General features: G+C 38.1%; 1 pseudogene across 1 annotated transcript; it reads left to right on the plus strand.

Moving 5' to 3' along the window:
- Positions 1–8163: 8163 nt before the first annotated feature.
- LOC311590292 (small ribosomal subunit protein eS8-like) lies at positions 8164–8830 on the plus strand (annotated as a pseudogene). The gene has a single exon. The product of its transcript is annotated as a small ribosomal subunit protein eS8-like (transcript).
- Positions 8831–9359: the final 529 nt, after the last annotated feature.

The following is a 9359-nucleotide window of genomic DNA, read 5'->3' on the forward strand; positions in this document are numbered from 1 at the left end:
AGTTTGTTGAAAGCATCCATTTGTTACTCATCTTCTGGCTATAAAGGTAATGTAAACATCTGCTGCAGGCTTGTGCTGCGTTGACCCCCCTGGCTCCATGACAGACTGTTCTCTATCTGCACCTGGAGCTAACATATAGGCTTCCAACCATTGTTTTTGTTACTGCATTTTACCACAGCATCAGGATTAGAAAGTAAGATCGGGCTACACAGAGAAACCCTATCTTGGAGAGCAGGGGGTGGGGTGGGGTGGCGGGGTTGGAAGAAAGTTTGTATAAATTGCTTATTTATTTCTACATAAATATGCAATGAAAATATTTGGAGGATATGATTGTGTTTTCACCTCAAATGTGGTTTATTTAATTTACTGTCTGGATTCATTATGTTTTCACTTGTAATTTTTACAGTTCAGTACTACACAGATAAAGTGTGCAATTCATTTTGCTACTTTACCTAAGATAGAAATATCTTATTAAATTATATGTTTCACAACTTAAGCATTACTGCCCTAGTTTAGTTACATTGTGTCAAGGTTTTATTTTTATTTGATTCTCTGTGTATGTGTGTGTGTTCCAATTAGTGTATCAATTATTTAACTGTTATTTTAAACTGAGTAAGTATACTATGTAGCAACAGCCTATATTAGTAAATAATAGTACAAGGACCAACATTAAATTTGGAACTTAAAGAAGAGACATGTGGTTTTGTACATTTTACCCAGGTATAAAGGTAAGAAACATAATTTTGTAGAGATGTCTCAGTAGTTAAGACTGTTTGTTGCACTTGCAGAACATGGATGCTCAGTTCCCAATACACACATTAAGTTTCTTAAAATCAACATTAAAAGCAAATAAGCAAAATATGCTAGCTGGATAATGTAAAATAACATTTAAATTTTCCAAATCCTTTTTAACAGATATTAAGCAATTTAAACAAAATTAAAACCACATGTTAAAATACATCTCACAATCTCTTTATTAGTCTTGGAATTAATACATTTAAAAATACTTTATATGAACATATTTCCCTACATACATCTCTACATCTAATCTATGGTTAATTAAACTTGACCATCAATTTGACTGAGATTTAAAAAAAAATAACTAGATTGTTTCTCATTTGTCCTAAGAATGCTGAATTTTTCTCTACTTGTTATTACATGAAATAAGATATTCCTTCAAGTGATTCATTACAGGGCATCTTAAATCATTTAAAACATCAAAGCCAACTGAAGGAAACAGTTACACTTACTAAGAATAAAATATTTTAAAGTCTTCAAATCTACATGCCATAAGGGCAGTAACCAAACTAAATCACCAAACAACCCTTCATAATATAAGAAAGTAAAGGAAACATATTTGAACATACTTTTAAAATGCATTTCTTTTTTACTCTAGTAAGTGTAGACAACTGTAATTAAACTTCATTTTATAGATAACTCAAATTAATTCTTTTGCATTTTATTTTGTAAGTATAAGATCAATTAATGATAATTACATTTAACAGATTATGAGGGTGTAATGCCATAATCAATAGACCATAGAAATTCTTGTAGACATGCAGTGTTAATAATTTTCTGTGCATTTACCCCCTATAACAATTCTGTTAAAATATGAAGACTGGTGATACCTATTTTGCCACCAGAGAGTTTTCTAATGTGTGATTAAAAGATATTGGAATATTTTACAGCTATTACAATTCTATACTATCCAAAATTTCATTAAATGTGCTGGAAATTCAGTATTTTGCTGTCAAATGGGGGTAACATTTTCAGTTGAGCTTGTCTCAGCCAAGCCTGGTATGAATGGGAAGGGCCAGACCTTAATAGACTTCAGTTGCAAAAGCTAATGATACAGTACTGAAAAAGGTAACCAGCAGGAGAGCATGAAAGTCATTCATGGATTTTACTAAACCACTAACAATATCTTGACCTTGTAACAGCCATTCCTATTCAAGGGCTCCATATCAAAATACTTGCAGCTCTGTAAGTCTGTTCTTTTCTTGTGCAAGTCTCTGTGATGGTGTCAGTGTTCACAGGCTGGAGAATGCCTTTGCCTTGATTGTTTGACCACTGTTTGAAACAGGTTTGTGAGCCAGGAAGATGGATAAGAATGTAAAGGTGCTTCCTTCCAAACTTGAGGACCCGATTAAGATCCCTGAGAACCATGTGTTAGAGGAAGAAAACAAAACTCCCCCAAAACTGTCGACCTCAAACAGTTCAAACTAAACACACACACACACACACACACACACACACACACACACACACACACACACACACAGAGAGAGAGAGAGAGAGAGAGAACTAACTAACTAGCTGACTACTAACTAACTAACTAACTAACAAACAAGCTAGATAACCAATCCATGAATAAAATGTGAGCACAGAAAAATTTCTTTCTGCAAGTTCTTCCAAGTCTTTAAGAGGGAGAAGCTGTGGCTTGAGTCCTTCTATGGGAACTGCAGCCTTTACTCTATGCTTATCATATTTGCTAAGACATCACTTTTAAAAGCCAAAGATCCAAGCTGTGGAAAACCTTACTTTGTTACGTAACATTTTTGCCAAATTAAGATGTTCTCTTATAAGCTTTCATGGTAGAATTAACGAGATTTAAACCACCATTGGATCGCAATTCTGGACATGTTTGAGACGTTTAGCTTAGTAGAGAAATGCAACACTATCCTTGGGCAGCCCTATTTTAGGGTTTTGGTTTTCAATGTAAATGAAAACAAACTAAGGCAATACCAGCAATCATTTTTCCTCAGCTTCCTGACTGGATGTATGTGGCCACCTACCTCATACTCCCTGTGCCACCACAAGATCATCCTTGTTATCATGTCTTCCCTCCCATGGTAAAATATTTTCTCAAATAGTGACCCTCAATAAACCTCTCTCTTCTTTAGTGGCACTGTCTGTTAAGAGTATATTGTTGAAACAAGAATATATGTATATTTATATATCACAACATGCAGGGCTGGTCTTGTACTCACAGTTTTAATGGAAAAATAACATTAATACCAAAACATCACACAGTCCTCGAGAAAGCAGGAATATATTTGAAAGTGCACATCTTTTATTCCCTGGCAACAAAGTGTAACACACACACACACACACACACACACACACACACGCATACTCATACACACTCATGCAAATTGCAAGTCTATTGTTAACTTCTTCTGTGTGTAAAGTCTCTCCTTCAGTAAGGGCAGATTCTAAAGAACATTATTGAAGCAGACAGTTTGAGCCACCAAGAACAATATCCAGAGTTCATATTCAATATCAACCCTATTGTAAACTTGACCTTGATCAGACTCACACTGGCTAGTTCTGTACCTTAGTCATGCAGAAACTGTCTCATAAACCCAAGTCTCAAAAGGCCAGTTCTGAAAACAAGCCTATCTTGGGAATCTTCTAGATTTGAGCAACCTAAACCTACCGAGCTGACCTTTTACTGGCAGTAACTAAAAATTTCAAAACTCAATAGCTTGAAACAGCAACTCTTCATTTCCACACCAGTGCTGTGGCTCAGGAAAACTAATTCAGGGGAATTCTCACTCTGTAGCCCCTGACAGGTGGCTGTGATAGCCAGATACTGCAACCTCAGAGTAACAAGGAGGTTGTAGTTAAATCTTACATATGGGGACATGGAACAATCTGTGTAAGCTGTTTGACTGACAGCTTTATTTCTTCACAGCTGATTGGCTGGGAACAGGCTGAGAAATATGCCTTGTTCCCTTCAACAGAAATGTCCAAAAGTTCCAGGGAAATAGCAAGCAGTGCTCAGAGAGACTATTTTCTTAAGACTAAATTCATTGTATTAATAACCCAATCATGGAACTGGTATCTATTCCTTTTGATATATGGTATTTGAAACAAGTTACTCTGTGCAGTCAACATTATAGTAATTACCCAAGGACATGAGAAATGAGTGCTTTCCTATAACTTCAAAGTGTCAAGTGTCACTGAAGTACTTGAGCTGTCAACTCTCTTTATTACTTTTTGTATACTCCCTGATCATGAAACTGGCAACAACCTCCGGCTTATACTATAATAAATTTTTATTTCTGCCTCATGCCTCTTTTCCCAATCTCTCTCTCTCTCTCTCTCTCTCTCTCTCTCTCTCTCTCTCTCTCTCTCTCTCCTCCCTCCCTCCCTCCCTCTCTCTCTCTCTCCCCCTCCCTCCCTCCCTCTCTCTCTCTCTCTCTCTTCCTCCCTCCCTCCCTCCCTCTCTCTCTCTCTCTCCCTCCCTCCCTCCCTCTCTCTCTCTCTCTCCCCCTCCCTCCCTCCCTCTCTCTCTCTCTCCCTCCCTCCCTCCCTCTCTCTCTCTCTCTCTCTCCCTCCCTCCCTCCCTCTCTCTCTCTCTCCCTCCCTCCCTCCTTCTTTCTTTCTCTCCCTCCCTGACTGATGTGTCTGTGTGTTTATTGTAGCTTACTTTCTGTAGCTATGATCAATTACTGAACACATGAACTTGGGTGAGGAATGAGTTTACTGCATTCTACCCTTCCAGGCCACAGTCCAAACTTTGAAAGAGGCCAAGCCAGGTATAGACCATGGTATGACACTGCGTACTGGTATGTCTCTTTGCTTCTGAGATTATGCTAATATATTTATTTTCCTGATATGCTAATTTCTCCTCATTGGAGTGCTTGTATTATATATACATGCCCCCATAATTAGCATGTAGAGTACATACTTTTCCTACAGAGCCATATTTTTTTACCGTAGTTCTGTCAATCATTACTAATTCAGCACTCTGCTATAATTTTGTTGCAAACCTATTTTTGTTAGTCCTTTTTTGTTCTTTTAATTTTAATTTTATTAATTTATTCCAATTAAAACTCAATTGTTATCCCATTGTATTCTCCCGTTCCTCCCTTCCTCCTGCTTTCACCCATTCCCGTCCCCTAAGTCTAAGACCGAGGGGGACATCCTCCCCCACTATATGGGCATAGGTTATCAAGTCTCATCTTGGTAGCCTGCTTATTCTTTCTATGAGTGCCACCAGGCCTCCCCATTAATGGGAGGTGCTCAAATATGGGACACCAGAGTTCATGTCAGAGTCAGTCCCCACTCTCTATGTAACTGTGAAGAATGCCCTGTTGCTGGTCGGAATGCAAACTTGTATAACCACTTTGGAAATTTATCTGGCACTATCTCAGAAAACTGGGAATAGGGCTTCCACAAGACTCAGCTATTCCACTCCATGTAATATACCCAGGTGATGATCCACCACACAACAAGGACATATGCTCAACCATGTTCATAGCAGCCTTATTCATAATAGTCAGAACCTGGAAACAGCCTACATGTCCCTCAATTGAAGAATGGATAGAGAAACTGTGGTACATTTACACTAAGGAATACTACTCAGCTATTAAAAACAAGGAAATCCTGAAATTTGTGGACAAATGGGTAAGACTAGAAATGATCATAATGGCTTATCACCTGGCATCTTTGAGATAGGATTTTCATGATACAGCCAAGAAATATTTTTTTCTGACTATTGTGGTTCCTGTGGTTTCTAGCTGGTAGACATTGATGCTAGGTTCTTTATTCATAATTTTATTTGTATCATTTAAATCCACCAAATTAGAGTGTAAGGCTTAGTGGCATTAAGTCTCTTCATATGTGGTAGAACTGAGATTTAAAATGTAGACAATATACCCCAAGTCTTCCATACAGTATCCCCCAAGTCTTCCATACAATTCTCCACACTCTGCCCAGAGTCCAGCTGTGAGTCTCAGTATCTGTCTCCATCCCCTACTGGGTGGAGTCTCTCAGAGGACATCTATGTTGTACTAATATCCACTTATAAGTGAGTATACACCATGCATGTCTTTCTGCATTTGTGTTACCTCACTCGGGAAGACCTTTTCTAGTGCCATCCATTTGCCTGAAAATTTCAAGCTTTCCTTGTTTTTTATAGCTGGGATCAGGAGCTCCAGAAGAAGACTATCAAGCCCTGCAGGCCTGGACATGTGGTGCCTGTACAAACTGATGCACCAATCAAGGACTTTGCATAAAATAACCTAGATGCCCTGTTCAGGTGAGCTAATGTATATATCATTCTCCACATGGTGGGGCACAGAGAGTGGGGACTACCTCTGACACGAACTCTGGTGCCTGTGACTCGATCACTGATCCTTGTTGGGGTTGCTGTATGGGCACTCGGAGGATTGGGATCCTGATGAGACCTGATAAGTCTGAGGTCAGATGGTGGAGGAGGAGAGCTCCCCCTGTCACAGGACTAGGGGAGGGTAATGGAGAATTCACTGGAGGGGGAGTGGGAAAGGGAAGATAAGAGTGAGGAAATAACAATCCAGATATAATATGAGTAAATTATTTCTAAAAGTAGACAGTATATCTCTTGCTTGAGTTGTAAACTTTGCCTATTACATCACTGTATTGTCCTTTTGCTATGTATTACCTGAAAGGTCCAATGATATATTTTTATATTTGTTCCACTCATGAAGCCTCATAATCTTTTCAAAGGGTATGAATTTTAGGATTTCGCTGTATCTAGTGACATAAATCATATATAAATATGTATATATATAATGTAGTTGTATATTCGATTGTGTTATAGTTTCATTCTTCTATCTGTTCTTAATTTACATAAATTCTTCTATGTGCTGCATTAACATTTCTGTGGTAGTAAACGCATGGATACATAATCTGCATACATTTTCTCTTGAACACTTATTGTCTGTCTCCTGTATGTCTAGGCTGTGTCTGAGATTCTGTGTCAGTTACCTTTCTAAAGACAACTGCTCTTCTGAAAATATGGTCTTCTTTGACAATTTTTCCTATTAATACACACCCATGCTCATGTTGAATTTGAATTACTTCTTCTTAAAGCTAATAGCAAATAACTTCAAAGCATCTAAAGACTTCATGCCACCAGTATCTGTAAGTTTATCGAGTCTCTACCACTGTTTTGTTGTTGATGATCAAAGATGTTATTTTATGTTTGTAATGGTCTCTCTTTTTTGTGCATATTTAGATCCACATGAATTGTTGCAGAGCCCTGAATATGGTATATCTATGTTCTGAATAACTAGGGGAAAATATATTTGCTTGAGAATTTTAACAATAAGTAAATGACCTTAATACTAACATATCATAATAGTACAATGGCATTAGTTAATACCATATTCTAATGTCCAATGTCTAGCTTTTTTAAAAAATGATTCCACACCATTACAAAATGCATTGGTGTTAATCTATTTTGTGCAGCATGTTTTAGTCTTGGTGTTATTAATCATTAAGTTTCAGTGTATTTTAAATATTTAAGTTTATATTTAAAAACAACATATAGTCTTCCTATGCTAATCATAGCTGGTTAGCCCACAATATATGCACACACACACACACACACACACACACATATATGTGTGTGTGTGTGTATGTGTGTGTGTGTGTGTGTATGCACCTATTAATTCCCAAATTGTCTATAATATCTATAGAATTAGCAACATATTTATTTATTGAACTTAACTTTGGAGCATCTGAATCATTATTATCTAAATCCAATTTGAAGTTGTCATTAAGGAGTTCATTCTTCTTTTTAAATTTATTTTTATTACAATTTGTTCAAGTTGCATCCCAATTCTTATTCCTTTACTTGTATCTTCCCATTCCCACCCTCTCTCCTTGTTTTGCCCTATTTCCCTCCCCTAGACCTCTGACAGAAGGGGACCTCTTCCGTCACCATATGACCACAGCTTAACAGATCTCATCAGGATAGCCTGCTTCCCCTTCCTCTCAGCCTCCCCACCAAGATAAAGTGATCAAGTTGGGGGCCCGAGAGTTCATGTCAGAGGCAGTCCCAGCTCTCCCTACCACTGTGGTAAATAACTGTCCATTGGCTAGATCTTAACAGGACATCTATGTTGGTCTAATGTCCTCTTATAAGTGAGTATATACCATGCATAATTTTCTGGGTCTGTGTTACCTCACTCAGTGTGATCTGTTCTAGTTCCATCCATTTGCCTGCAAATTTCAAGGTTTCCTTGTTTTCAATAGCTGAGTAGCATTCCATTGTGTAAGTGTGCCACAGTTTATCCATTTTTGGCTTGTGGGACATTTAGGTTGTTTCCAGATTCTGGCTATTACAAATCAGGCTGCTGGTGAGGCTTTGTTTCCAGCTAGTGCAGAGGGATGGGCATCTCTCAGGACAACTGGCACAAACGCCCCAAGTCCAGGGGTAAGAAAAGGCCCTACCACAAGAAGCTTAAGTATGATTTAGGATGGCCTGCTAACCAACATGATAATAGGCCCTTGTTGCTTCCATGCAGTGGGAGTTTGAGGAGGCAATGAAAAGTACCTTGCCCTGAGATTGGATACAGGGAAATTTTCCTGGGGCTTGGAGTGTTGTACTCATAAAACGAGGATCATTGATGTTGTCTACAATGCATCCAGTAACGTGCTTGTCCTAACCTTTACCCTGCTGAAGAACTGCATTGTGCTTATCAACAGCACACTGCACGACAGTGGTCCGAGTCCCACTACTTACTACCGTGGGCGGCAAAAAGGGGGCAAAGACAGCTCATGTGGAGGAAGAGATTTTAAACAACAACAACAACAAAAAAAAAACAATCAATCAAAATTCGGAAGAAATATGAAGAGAAGGAAAAGAATGACAAAATCAGCAGTCTTCTGGAGGAGCAGTTCCAGCAGGGCAAGCTTCTTTCTTTCCTGTATTGCCTGAGGGCCAGGCCAGTGTGGCAGAGCAAATGGCTATGTGCTGGAGTGCAAGATGTTGGAGTTCTATCTGAGGAAGGTCAAAGCCAAGAAAGGCAAATTAACCATTCATAAAAATAAATAAATGTAAACAAGGCTATTGTGAACATAGTTGAGCAAATGTCCTTGTGGTATGGTGGAATATCTTTTGGGTATATTCCCAGGAGTGGTCCAGGTAGTGACTATATTTCAAATTAAAAGGCAAGAGGGGACTTCATATTATAGATCAGTATGGAGTATTTCCCTGACAAATATGGCTCAGTACGAAACTCTAAATCATAGAGAGTAGTTGTATTATGTTGAAATGAGATAAATTTAGTAAATATAAAAATCCAGAATTTAGGGCTGGAGAGATGGCTCAGAGGTTAAGAATACTGACTGCTCTTCCAGAGGTCCTGAGTTCAATTCCCAGCAACCACGTGGTGGCTCACAGCCATCTATAATGAGATCTAGTGCCCTCTCCTGTCATGTAGGCAGAGCACTGTATACATAATGAATAAATAAATCTTTAAAAAAAAAAAAAAATCCAGAATTTATAAAAATGTTACTAATGTCAAATTTAAATAACATAGTAAATATTTCCTTTTCTAGAAATATTTTAATAAAAATTTTTA

This window comes from Acomys minous (assembly GCF_964271855.1).
Source record: "Acomys minous genome assembly, chromosome: 19".
NCBI classification, from domain to species: Eukaryota; Metazoa; Chordata; class Mammalia; order Rodentia; family Muridae; genus Acomys; species Acomys minous.